The sequence below is a fragment of the Corythoichthys intestinalis genome, chromosome 14 (genome assembly GCF_030265065.1).
Source record: "Corythoichthys intestinalis isolate RoL2023-P3 chromosome 14, ASM3026506v1, whole genome shotgun sequence".
NCBI lineage: Eukaryota > Metazoa > Chordata > Actinopteri > Syngnathiformes > Syngnathidae > Corythoichthys > Corythoichthys intestinalis.
In genome coordinates this window covers 18,639,119-18,653,410 of record NC_080408.1, presented here as the reverse complement: position 1 = coordinate 18,653,410, position 14,292 = coordinate 18,639,119, and positions in this window count along the sequence as shown.

Here is a 14,292-nt window from a genome sequence, read left to right as displayed (position 1 = left end):
TTTTCTTCCAGTCATAAAATACGGTAATTATGTGTGTCGATAAAAATGCCTGTCACTTGGAATTTTGTCATGAGGTGCAGTAACAGCGCGGCTATGCCAGGAATTTGAAAACTGATTTCCAACGTGGGCAGCTGTCCTGGTCTCTGATTTCACTGATTTTCACTGACCAACAAGCTATGGTAGAACATCATATACACGAAATACACTTATTTTTTACATTTTAAATAAAAGTTCATTTTGTAGTCTTTTACTATGTAACACTGCTATAGACATTTATTAGGGGAGTGTAATGATGGCAGATGTCATACCCATATTATTGGCATCACAAGGTTTTCGTGGACTTTGGACAATGGAAGGAGTGTCTGTCTTGTGAGAGATGCTCCTGAAGCACAAGCCTGCTGAAAAGACACCAATGCACATGTGACTTATTTTGTAGGTAAGTGCTTCACTAGTTTGTATTAATTGTTTAGAATTACATTATTATTATTATTATTATGCTATGATGCAATTTTGATTTGAAAAATTTCAGATGTTAAAATCCTGAATTTTAAATGATATTCAGAAAAAGTACCTTGATACATATGGCGGAAAACACTCAGGTGACTTGAAGTTCCGCTCTGAGACCCCCAATTTAGCCGACTTTCAAAATTGTCCGAAATGCACGTGTGATACATCATTGGAAAGCTTAGAATCTCAATTTTCTGGGGGAAGAAAATTTTTGAACCAGAGGCCATTTTTAAAAAAAATCTTAAATAGCAAAGGTGAGAGCACGCGAGAGCAGAATTACAGATGCCATGACTTTAACAAGATATTCTCGCGTACTTACCTTGTTTCGATCCAAAAAGTGAATGTAGCATGTATCACCGAGTGTCAAGACACAGCTGTGAATGGCCACAGCTGGATTTTTTGGGAATTGTATGGGTGAAATATGGTCATATAACAAGAGTCGCGATGCAGAAATTGCAAACATCAAGGAGTGGTAAAATGTTTTTTCCAATTTTTCTTTGTTTGGATCAATTATTTATCATCTAACATATCGGAAAAATGTGACAGACAGAAAGAAAAAAAAATACAATTAAGCGATAGTTATGAGGTAAATATTCGTGACTTTTTTACAAACACCATTTTTTTCATTGTGATGTCGTTTGTTTAAAAATTTTAAAAAATGCGAGTGAATCATTTTCTAAAGTCGTTTTTTGTTAAAAACGAAATATTAGACATCAATTAATGATTCTAAGCTAAAAATGACAGACATTTTGAATACTAAATATAATTATTTACCTTCGTTTTATGACTGTTGAAACAAAAGCGGTTGCGCGACGTCTGTAAAAGGGTAAAACGGGCAAATTAAAAATAGTTCGGGGGCTTAATGTGACATGAATCTGCTATGGCAGCATATAGACATATTGTTTTATCAAACACAACCGTTGTTTTGGCTTAAAATACAGCAGTTTCTTTTAAAGAGGAGTGCAAGAGCAGAAACGGCTTTTCAGTCTTGTCTGTGTTTTCCGCCATATCTATTTATACAGAATTTTTTTCACTGGCTTTTTTTCTTTATAATAGTAAATTACGCTTAATCATAATTTGGGGTGTGAATAGCGCCATAACAATAAAGTGATATGATAGTCTGCATGACTGCTCATTATAGAAAAACTAAGACACCTGCTTTGCTTAAGCACCCGTGCGACATCAGGATGAGCAGAACAGGAAATGAATTATTTGCATTAACACTTAACATTGTTGTAACAGACATTTTATTCTAGCTGCTGTTAGAGGGTCAGAAGCAATGGAGACTTTTGGCCTGAGGAGAACACAGTCCCTTAGGAGCCTCTCTTGGGTTCAGGAGAAGTCATGGGATAAACCAACGCCGACCCGATGGAACAGACAGTCTGTTTCACAGCTAGTGCATCAGTAAGTCCTGCAATTTAGCACACTTTATTATATACAGTGGTATGAAAAAGTATCTGAACCTTTTGGAATTCCTCACATTTCTTCATGAAATCACCATCAAAATCACACAGATGAAAAAACAGTGTCTGCTTTAACTAAAACCACCCAAACAACAGGTTTTCATATTTTAATGAGGATAGTATGCAAACAATGACAGAAGGGGGAAAAAAGGTAAGTGGTGAACCATCACATTGAATATTTTGTGCCCCCCCCCCACCCCCCCTTTGGCAGCAATAACTTCAACCAGACGCTTCCTGTAGCTGCAGATCAGTCTGGCACATCGACCAGGACTAATCTTGGCCCGTCTTTCTCTACAGACCTGCTGTAGTTCAGTCAGATTCCTAGGATGTCTGGCATGAACCAGTGTCTTTAGGTCTTGCCTCAGTATCTCAATAGGGTTCAAGTCTGGACTTTGACTCGGCCACTCCAGAATGTGTATTTTGTTCTTCTGAAACCATTCCGAAGTTGATTTACTTCTGTGTTTTGAAACACATGTTGCAGCATTCATCCTCTTTTTAGCTTCAACTGTCTGACAGACAGCATCAAGTTTTCCTGCAAAACATCCTGGTAAACCTTTGAATTTATTCTTCCATTAATGATCGCAAGTTGTCCAGGCCCTGAGTTAGCAAAACAGCCCCGAATCACGATGCGTCCTCCACCATGCTTCACGGTAGGGCTGAGGTGTCGATGTTGGTGAGCTGTTCCCTTTTTCCTCCACTCATGACTTTGTGTGTTACTGCCAAACAATTCAACTTTGGTTCCATCAGTCCACAAAATATTTTGCCAAAACTTCTATGGTGTTTCCAACTGCCTTTTTGCGAACATTAAACGAGCAACAATGTTTTTTTTTTAGACAGCAGTGGCTTCCTCCGTGAAGTCCTCCCATGAACACCATTCTTGGCCATAGTTTTACACATAGTTGATGTGTGCACAGATATATGGGACTGTGCCATTGATATCTGTCTGAAGTCTTTAGCAGACACTCTAGGGTTGTTTTTTTTACCTCTCTGAGTATTCTGCGCTGAACTCTTGGCATTATCTTTGGTGGACTGCCACTCCTTGGGAGACAAGCAACAGGGCCAAACTCTCTCAATTTGTAGACAACTTTTCTGATTGTCGATTGATGAACATCCAGACTTTAGAGATGGTTTTGTATCCTTTCTCAGATTTATACAACTCAACAATCCTTGATTAGAGTTCTTCAGACAGCTTTTTTGACCGAGCAATGATGCACATCAAACAATGCTTCTCATCAAGACAATTCTTACCCGGTGTGTGTTTTGTAGTGGGCAGGGAAGCTTTAAAACACTCATCAGTGATTGGGCACACACCTGACTTAAATTGCTTGGTAAAAAATGGTTTCAATTGCTCTTTAAGTCTCCTTAGGCAGAGGGTTCACTTACTTATTTCTCCCTCTTCTGTCGTTGTTTGCATACTATCCTCATGAAATATGAAAACCTATAAATGTTTTGGCGGTTTTAGTTAAAGCAGACACTGTTTTTTCATCTGTGTGATTTTGACAATCAGATCACATTTGATGGTGATGTTATGCAGAAATTCCAAACGGTTCAGATTCTTTTTCATACTACTGTAACAGAATATATTATTTTTACTGGCTTATTCTGATGCCTTCTGTCACTTTATGACAGTGGTAGATTTAGCCTGAACCAGGAACCAAACAAAGTTGACGGCAAGCATCTAGTAGTTCATCAAAACCTGCTGTAGCTAAGGGATTACGTATATGGGATTTTTAGAATTCAAAATACTTTTCTACTGCATTCATGCCCCACAAATTTCCTTCAATAGAGGGGGTTCGGGGCAACCATTCAAGGCAAACCTGTGCACTTTCACACGCGTCCCCGTGGCAGCAGCGCTGTTTCACCGAGCCTCTGCCAAACCTCCACTTGGCAAAACCACTTTTCTAACCCACATAAGACCGCTACAAACTGTTTGGTGCTGATTTGATGGGCCAAACGTTTGTGCTTGTAGAAGCATGCGTGCCATGCACCATCTGCATTTACACTTTGGGCCGGAGGTTGCAGTCACGAGTAAAAAAGTGACAAACTCTGCCCCTCAGTACCTTTAAGAGAGTGGTTTTGCTGGTAATTTACATTACCATCATAAAATACTTTAAGAATGAAGTTAATTAGCACTCAGTCGCATGGTTTCGTTATTCTGAGTTATAAAGTTGATAATGACATTCAGATGGGAATCTTTGAGGTTATGGGGCTGCTAGTTGTTATTGACCCACTGGCACCTCCAGATTACTGGCCAAGCAGGGGGGTGTGGGGGTTGAGGGGTGCTGGCAGAGATATTTTAACACTTGAAAACTATATTATAGCTCCACAAGTAATCCTGCCTTGTTTTTGAACCGTTTCAGCCGCAAACCAGGGCTACTCGCACCACCACTCCTCCCTAAGCCCCATTTCTCATTTAGGGCTCCAATGTTATGTCTTAAGTTGATTTTTCCAATAATAATAATATTTAAAAAATGCCATTCCTCTTTGTCTCCTCCAGTTACCAAAGCTGTGGTGACCTAAGAAGCAAGGAAAATGTGGCACATAAATTACAGGTAGGAAACATGAGCGAATACAACAATGGTAATTTGCAATGTTCTCAGCATATTTGTTATTTGCCTATATACACATTTTGGGGGGGAAGCGATTCACTTTTATTTGCTGAAAAAGTCAACTTTTGCTGTTTTACTGCTAAGGCTCAAATGCTTCAAAAGTATTGATTTGGCGACACCTTATGGCATTTTAGTGCCAAGGGACTAATGCCTCAGTTAACTGCAGCCCTGTGTAGTAGAAAGGTAGTGCTAGTGTCATATACTGTAGGCAATTACTGATATTTTGGGACTATAAAACACTACTCTTCTACCCAACTTTGAAACCTGTGGCTTATAGGAATTATAGTCCAGTGTGGCTAATTAATCAAATTTTAAAGGTATTTAAATGAGCAAATACTGTATTATTGTAAAATATGTCGGGTGCGGCTTGTAATCAGATGCACATTACAGTGATCCCTCGCAACTTCGCGCTTCAAACTTCGCGCCCACAGTCCATTGCGGATTTTTTTTTCAATTCAAAAAAAAAAACTAACTAAATAAATACAGATGAGCTGTCCCAAGCCGATCGCGTAGTCTCACTCTCGCTCATTCCCTCCCTATCCCTCCTCTTTGTTCATCTGGCACTGCGGCACTGCACTGGAGTTCCTTTTTGAAGTTAATGATGTTGACAGATGTTTGTGTTTGATCTTGCCAGAGTCACGAGCTTCAAATGCGCCACATGCGTCAATCATCGTTTAACTTGTTAAACAGTTGCTGTGGCAACTCATTTTGTGTAAGTGAGAGGATTTGAGAAGACTCACTCAATGAAATGTTGTGAAATCTGCCTTGGTACAGACAGGCTCTGTGTGCGCATGCGCGGGTGGGGAGATAAGGAACCGCGCACTGGAATGAATGTTTGTGTGTGGCAACGTTCGAGGCAGCCGGACGTGTTGTGTTAAAAGTGATACTGAGCAATTTGTAATTTCCACATGTCACTCCAAGAGTCACACCCAAGCAAGGTAACAGAAGCATTTAATAAAACCAAGCATTTTTCTACCTCAGTACTTTATTCTAGTTTATTAATAATTTGGTGGAACAGAAACATGTTTAAAACTTAAAAACTCGTAGTTATTACATTTGAAGTGCTTAAAAACCATTCATTAAAAAAAATATATGGCGGAAAACACAGACAAGACTGAAAAAGCAGTTTCTGCTCTTCCACACCTCTTTAAAATAAACTGCTGTATTTTAAGCCAAAAGAACTGTTGTGTTTGATAGAACAATATGTTTATATGCTGCCATAATAGATTCATGGTGCATTAAGCCCCCAAACCATTTTTAATTTGTCCGTTTTACCCTGCAAACCCCCGTTTGCACACGTCGCGCAACCGCTTTTGTTTCAACCCAGCCATAAGAAGAAGGTATGTAATTATTAGGGCTGTCAAACGATTAAAAATTTTAATCGAATTAATCACAGCTTAAAATTGATTAATCGTAATTAATCGCAATTCAAACCATCTATAAAATATGCCATATTTTTCTGTAAATTATTGTTGGAATGGAAAGATAAGACACAAGACGGATATATACGTGCAACATACTGTACATAAGTACTGATTTGTTTATTATAACAATAAACCAACAAGATGGCACTAACATTAACATTCTGTTAAAGCGATCCATGGATAGAAAGACTTGAAGTTCTTAAAAGATAAATGTTAGTACAAGTTAGAAAAATTTTATATTAAAACCCCTCTTAATGTTTTCGTTTTAATAAAATTTGTAAAATTTTCAATTAAAAAATAAACTAGTAGCTCGCCATTGTTGATGTCAATGGTTACACAATGCTCATGCCCATAAAATCAGTCGAACCCAAGCGCCAGCAGAGGGCGACAAAACTCCCAAAAAAACACAGGTAACAAGTGTTCATGACTTATGCTGTCATTTTAATCTGTTTGTGCGTGGCATGTGCGTTAATTGCGTCAAATATTTTAACGTGATTAATTTAAAAAATTAATTACCGCCCGTTAACGCGATAATTTTGACAGCCCTAGTAATTATATTTGTTATTCCAAATGTCTGTCATTATTAGCTTAGAATCATTAATTGATGTCTAGTATTTCGTTTGAAAAAAAAAAAAAAAAAAAAACGACTTAAAAAAATTATTGACTCGCATATTTTACACTTTTAAACTAATTACGCCACAATAAAAAAATTGGCGTCTGTAAATAAGCAATGGATATCTACCTCATAACTATCGCTTAATTGTATATATATATTTTTTTGTTACTGTCGCATTTTCCCCGATATGTTAGATGATAAATAATCGATCCAAAGAAAGAAAAATTGAAATAAAACGTTTAAAATGGTAAATGTATGAAAAAGAAAATCTCGACCATTCCTTGATGTCTGCGATTTCTGCAACGTGACCCTTGTTATATTACCATGTTTTACCCGTAACCCCCCCCCCCCCCAAATTCCAGCTGTGGCCATTCACAGCTGTGTCTTGACCCTCGGCGATACATGCTACATGGAGTTTTTGGATCGAAAAGAAATAAGTACATGATAATATCCCGTTAAAATCATGGCATCTTAATTATGCTCTCTCATGCTCTCACCTCCAGTTAGGGTTTTGCTGCTTACGAAAAAAAATTAAATGCCCTCCTGTTCAAAATTTTTCTTTCCCCAGAAAATTAAGATTTTAAGCTTTCCAATGATGTATCATGCATTTATCGGACAATTTTGAAATTTGGCCAAATTGGGGGTCTCAGAGCGGAACTTCAAGTCACCTGAGTGTTTTCCGCCATATATTTTTGGGGAAATTATAATTTGGGAAAAAAGTGATAAAACATGTTATGTATCTCTTTCCAATGCTCAATCTGAATAAGTACATTGAACACACAATGGGGGTGGTGGGGGGTTGCGCTACTTCGCGGTTTTTCACTGATCACAGCGGGTTCTGGTCCCCACTAACTGCGAAAAACGAGGGATCACTGTACTTAAAAAAAAAAAAAAGTAGATACCCTTTGAGAGGGTTTCGATTACTTACAAATTTTTGCAAATTGCCGCACGGCTCAGAACCTAAAGTTAGTTGGGGGACAATATACACTCACCGGCCACTTTATTAGGTACACCATGCTAGTAACGGGTTGGACCCCCTTTTGCCTTCAGAACTGCCTCAATTCATCGTGGCATTGATTCAACAAGGTGCTGGAAGCTTTCCTCAGAGAGTTTGGTCCATATTGACATGATGGCATCACACAGTTGGTGCAGATTTGTTGGCTGCACATCCATGATGCGAATCTCCCGTTCCACCACATCCCAAAGATGCTCTATTGGATTGAGATCTGGTGACTGAGGAGGCCATTTGAGTACAGTGAACTCATTGTCATGTTCAAGAAACCAGTCTGAGATGATTTCAGCTTTATGACATGGCACATTATCCTGCTGAATATAGTCATCAGAAGTTGGGTACATTGTGGTCATAAAGGGATGGACATGGTCAGCAACAATACTCAGGTAGGCTGTGGCGTTCCAACGATGCTCAGTTGGTACCAAGGGACCCAAAGAGTGCCAAGAAAATATTCCCCACACCATTACACCACCACCACCAGCCTGAACCGTTGATACAAGGCAGGATGGATCCATGCTTTCATGTTGTTGACGCCAACTGTCGCAGCAGAAATCGAGACTCATCAAACCAGGCAACGTTTTTCCAATCTTCTATTGTCCAATTTCGATGAGCTTGTGCAAATTGTAGCCTCAGTTTCCTGTTCTTAGCTAAAAGAAGTGGCACTCGGTGTGGTCTTCTGCTGCTGTAGCCCATCTGCCTCAAAGTTCGACGTACTGTGCGTTCAGAGATGCTCTTCTGCCTACCTTGGTTGTAACGGGTGGTTATTTGAGTCACTGTTGCCTTTCTATCAGCTCGAACCAGTCTGGCCATTCTCCTCTGACCTCTGGCATCAACAAGGCATTTCCGCCCACAGAACTCCCGCTCACTGGATATTTTCTTTTTCGGACCATTCTCTGTAAACCTGGTTGTGCGTGAAAATCCCAGTAGATCAGCAGTTTCTGAAATACTCAGACCAGCCCTTCTGGCACCAACAACCATGCCACGTTCAAAGTCACTCAAATCACCTTTCTTCCCCATACTGATGCTTGGTTTGAACTGCAGAAGATTGTCTTAAACCATGTTTACATACCTAAATGCACTGAGTTCCCGCCATGTGATTGGCTGATTAGAAATTAAGTGTTAACGAGCAGTTGGACAGGTGTACCTAATAAAGTGGCCGGTGAGTGTATATGAAAATTATAATTCAAGAAAAAACCAACAACTTGTGAAATGCATTATATTCCAGACATCAGATAGATTTTTAGAAGGATGGAAAGGACCAGATAAGAAAGACTACATGGCCGTTGGGACAGCGTTAAGGAGCGTGAGATTGGCAAGAAGTCGCTCCATGGACAGTCTTCCTCAGAGGGAGCCTAAATCCATCAACGCTCTCTGTGCATTGTTCGAGTCCAAGGCAAAGCAACAGAACTCCAGCAGCTCATCGGTGTCAGCAAGAAATGTCAAGAGAGAAGACACAACAAAACACAACAGCAACGCTCAGGTTAGCAAGTTTTGTGCAGAGTAAAATACTAAATAAGATACAATAAACATGTACTGGTGCAACTATTTTACAAAAAGTAGACAAAAGAACACTCTAAAATGTACTGAAGTACAAAGGCAAAAGATTACAAATATATACTGTATGTATATATTTTTTTTACTTTTAATCACATACATTACCAGTTTTCTAACAATCCATAACATTTGAAAAAAATGACTGCAGAAAAATTAGTTGTCATTTTCTCAAGACGCTTTGGAAATTTGCCCTTACTGGCAAAATAGGTAAATTAACTAATGATAAAGAATAAAAGCAATGGCACACAGTACTCTACTTTCTATCCGGTTTCAAAACTGAACTCAAATAAAGGCTGCATTCAACCGTTTCTAGATTGATGTGCTATTGCTTTTCAAAACACATACAACTTTTATGCAAAACATTAGGTATTACAGTTTAAACAGACAAAGCAATTACACAGCGATGATGTAGAAATGATGCGATGACAGTGATGACACAACCTCAAAGTGATCCCTCAGATTACTGTAACGCCAACCCAATACTGGTCACAGCTCCTTGCATAATAAATAGAAATTGCTATGATGTGGTGATGTATGGACTTTAAGCACACAGCTGCTCCATGTTTGGGGTGAGGTGGCGTGACAACTTGTTGCCAGGTAAATGATTGTAAGACAAATCCAGAGTTCAAGGTTCACCTGCTGTCTGCAAGAAATGCTAAAATTTACTGTGAATGATGTAAGAACAGCTAATGTTTGCACACTCTGGATTATGAGAGTAGTCAAAAGCATAGAAAACAATTTTTCTGTTTTTGTGTAAAAATTTCCTGCGCATGTAAAAGTGCTCAAGAAATGTGCACCCACGCTGGGCAACCATCGCATGGTCCCCGAAAGTCCGAGTGTGCTCCAGTTAATTGTTTTTGCAAACAAAACACTGGATGCCACTTTTACCTCAAAACGTACTCATATTGAACGATTGAATATATTTTACTTACCGTGTTAAGCAACCTGAGATTTACATGCATTATTATTTTTATCCCCCAGCCAAAGGCATTCCAGAATCCGCGATCCCTAATAATCGTGTGAAGTGAAATAGAAATTCTTATTTATTTGCACTTAATTAATTTGCACTAACTGTAAAACAGAACTGGACAAACTGTAGTGCAGTGGTTCTTAACCTTGCTAAAGGTACCGAACCCCACAAATTTCACATGTGGACTCATTGAACCCTTCGGAATTAGATAATAAAGCACTTTTTTTTTTTATTCATAACCTAGGCTAGCAAGCTAATAATTTAGCAAATTCCTGTTGAGAATTCTTCTCATTTTGACAGCATGTTTTGCAATCAGGTCAAAATTTGTGACCACGCTGCCCATTGTTCTGTTGTATTCCCTCATACCAACTGCGAGTCAACCTTCCACTGAGCGCACCGGTTCCTCCTTCCTACACACTGGGGCAGGGGTGAAAGTGGGCCAGAACGGTCAGGAAAGCAGTTCCGGTATAAGATACAGGGCCAGAATGCTGTTCCGGTACATGGTGCTTTGATTCCGAAAATATGACGGCAACTGTCAAAATGCTATGTAAGGGGAAAAAAAAATGCTAACCTGCTACACATACATTTCATCTCCAAGAAGAAAACAATCTACCAACATCATTTTTAATAATATTCAAATATTAACAACAAGCATAATAAAGTGCTTGTGTAGCGTAATCCGTTTCCACCAATATTTATTATATTTCACGAACGGCATGGAGGTTTCCCCAGTTGCTGCAGTTTTCTGAGTCTGACAATGGTGTTATACTTATATAGCGCTTTTCCACCTTTCAAGGCGCTCAAAGCGCTTTACACTATCTCACCATCTACCTACTGGTGACGCAGCACCAGGAGCAACGTGGGGTTCAGTATCTTGCTCAAGGACACTTAGACGAGTTCACAACCTCTAGTTTGGGGGACAACTACTCTACCACTGAGCCACGCCACCCCATGGACGATGATGAGTCATGTCAATGTGTGAATACAAAACGCTTTGACTCATTTATCCGTTCAATTGGCTGTCATACTGACATGTGATCAGCAGAGATAGTTAGCTCTGATTGTTTCAAATGTGCATGTTTTCTGGAGCAGCAAAAAAAAAAAAAAAGGTTGAATTGATGCGACAAAAAAGGGCAATGCAACATAAAATGGATCAAATCTTTCAGAGCAACGAAAGACATGAGGAGGCTTACTTTTCAAATTTAGTTTTATTTGCTCTGATGGGGAGGTTCAGAACATCTGAGCTGTCAATGTGCACTTTGGACTTAAATTTGTTCATTTACGTTAGGCTGTTTATTCCTTTCCTTATGATTTAAAAAAAAAAGTCAATGTTTGCGCGATCTTCAAAATATATTCCATTTCACTCTGCATAATATGTCATTTGTACTTAATTTTCTGAATGTATCTAGCTCATATCTTTGTTATTAAAAAACAACCAAAAAGTAAATGTTTACATTAACTTCAACTTTAATATACATCCTATGTTCTTAAGTATTTAAAATTGAGATTTGGTGTTTGTGAGGCATGTGAGGAAATGAGGGAAAATAAAAATTAGGAGCTGGAGGTTTGGGTTATTGCTGTTTTTGTTGAAAAAAAAAAATACAATTTGAAATTAAAATCAGTTTTTGTATGTGTTATAGAAATAACTGTGCTAAAACAGTTTTCTTTGCATTTCAGTAGTGTAAGAGGTTTGCCCCCCCCCCACCACCACCACCAAAAAAAAAAAAAGAAAAAATATAAATAAATAAAATTTCTGGCTCCATGGCAACCTTCGCGTCGGGGAGTTCTGGCAAGAAATTCTAGCCACTTTCACCCCTGCACTGAGGACTAACAGTTAAAAGAAATGGGTTAAGGCTGTAAATTGGGAGCAAACCAGTCCAAAACCTGATTTAAAAAGCCACTTTGCCTTGATTTAATCAGCGTACGAAAATAGGAGTCTGCGTTTCTTTACCTTTGCAGAAACCCTTCAACCTACTCACCGAACTCCCGGGGTTCGATCGAACCCAGGTTAAGAACCACCGCTCTAGTGACATCATAGCATTAGCTGGGATCTATTTGCTCCCTACTTTCTGTTCAGGGCGCTGCCCTGCCATGACGGTTGCTATGTTTTATGTCCGTGTAGGCGAAGCCCATATATGGGCTATTTGGGCAGGTACATACAGGGAAGAAAATAAGTATTTAAACACCCTGCTATTTCCAGTTCTCCCGGTTAATAATCATGGAGGAGTCTGAAATTTTCATCGTAAGTGCATGTCCACTGTGAGAGAGATAATCTAAATAGAAAAATCCAGAAATCACAATGCATGATTTTTTAACAATTTATTTGTGTGATAAAGCTGCGAATCAGTAATTGAACACCTGTCTATCAGCTAGAATACTGACCCTGAAAGACCTGTTAGTCTGCCTAATAATGATCCACCCCTACTCCCTGAAAGAGATGCACTTGTTTGCAGTGTTGTTAATCTTACGTTGAAAAGGTAATTAATTACAATTAGAAATTACTTCTCCCAAAAAATAATTGCGTTAGTAACTCAGTTACTTGAATGAAAGAGTAATTAGTTACTTGGCAAAGTAACTGGTATTACCTTCCATGTTTTTTTTTTCATTCCAAAAAAAAAACAAACCAAAACAAAACATAGTAACCTTTGCTATGTTTGGAAGTAATTTAATGTTGTACATCAACCATTAGAGTTGTTAAAATTGCTCCCGTTATTGCGTTAGTTTAAGGAGTATTTTTTATGAAAAGTTACGACAAAAGAGCCTTCCTGAGAAGTCTATTGCTTTAAAATGGCGGCTGTTTACTAACGCCGGAGAGTCTATTATTTTGCATCTACTTCTCTATACATGTGCTAATGCCGCCGTGTCTGTCATTTCGCATCTAGTTCTTTATACATGTGATATCTACCGTAGCATCATGTGGGCATAGTTTGTAGGCTGTCGGCTAAAGTCAGGTATTATTCGAGCCACTTAGCATCGTGTTTGCAACGGCGTCACAACTCCCTTCCCTCCTCCCCACTCCTGCTCTGCCCTCTCGTCTCCGTGAGTCCATGTCTCAGACTTTTCTCGCGTCATGTAGTAACGCATAGTAATGCACGCCTTTACATCCTCGGTAACGGTGTACCCAAGATGAGAAGAGTAATTAATTATATTACTCACTACTGAAAAAAATAACGTCATTAGTAATGTCGTTATACTCTAACGCCGTTATTAACAACACTGCTTGTTTGAGGTCGAAAGCAGCATAAATACACCTGTCCACCCCATACAATCAGTAAGACTCAAACTTGTAACATGGTCAAGACCAAAGAGCTGTCCAAAGACACTAGAAACATAATTGTTCACCAGCACAAAGCTGGAAAGTGCTACGGAGCAATTGCCAAGCAGCTTGTTGAAAAAAGGTCCACTGTTGGAGCAATCATTAGAAAATAGGAGAAGCGAAACATGACCGTCAATCTCAATTGGAGTGGAGCCCCATGTAAGATATCACTTTGTGAGGTCTCAGTGATCCATGAAAGGTGAGGAATCAGCCCAGAACTACACGACACGAGTTGGTCAATGACCTTAAAAGAGCTGGGACCACCGTTTCCAAGGTTACTGTTGGTAATACACCAAGACGACATGGTTTGAAATCATGCATGGCACAGAATGTTACCCTGCTTAAACCAGCACATGTCAAGGCCTGTCTAAAGTTTGTCTATCACCATCTGGATGATGCAGAGGAGTCATGGGAGCAAGTTTCTTGGTCAGATGAGAGTAAAATAGAACTTTTTGGTCATAATTCCAACAACTGTCTTTGGAGGAAAAAGAATAATAAGTACTGCCTCAAGAACACCAACCCTACTGTGAAGCATGTGGGTGGTAGCATCATGCTTTGGGGTGTTTTTCTCTGCATGGGACAGGATGAGGGCACTGTATTAAAGTGAGGATGACTGGAGCCCTGTATAGTGAGATTTTGGGGAACAACATCCGTCCTTCAGTCAGAGCATTGAAGATGGGTCGTGCCAGGGTCTTCCAATATGACAACGACCCGAAGCACACAGCCAGGAAAACCAAGGAGTTGCTCTGTAAGAAGCATATCAAGGTTCTAGTATCACCTAGCCGGTCTCCAGACCTAAACCCAATAGAAAACCTTTGAAG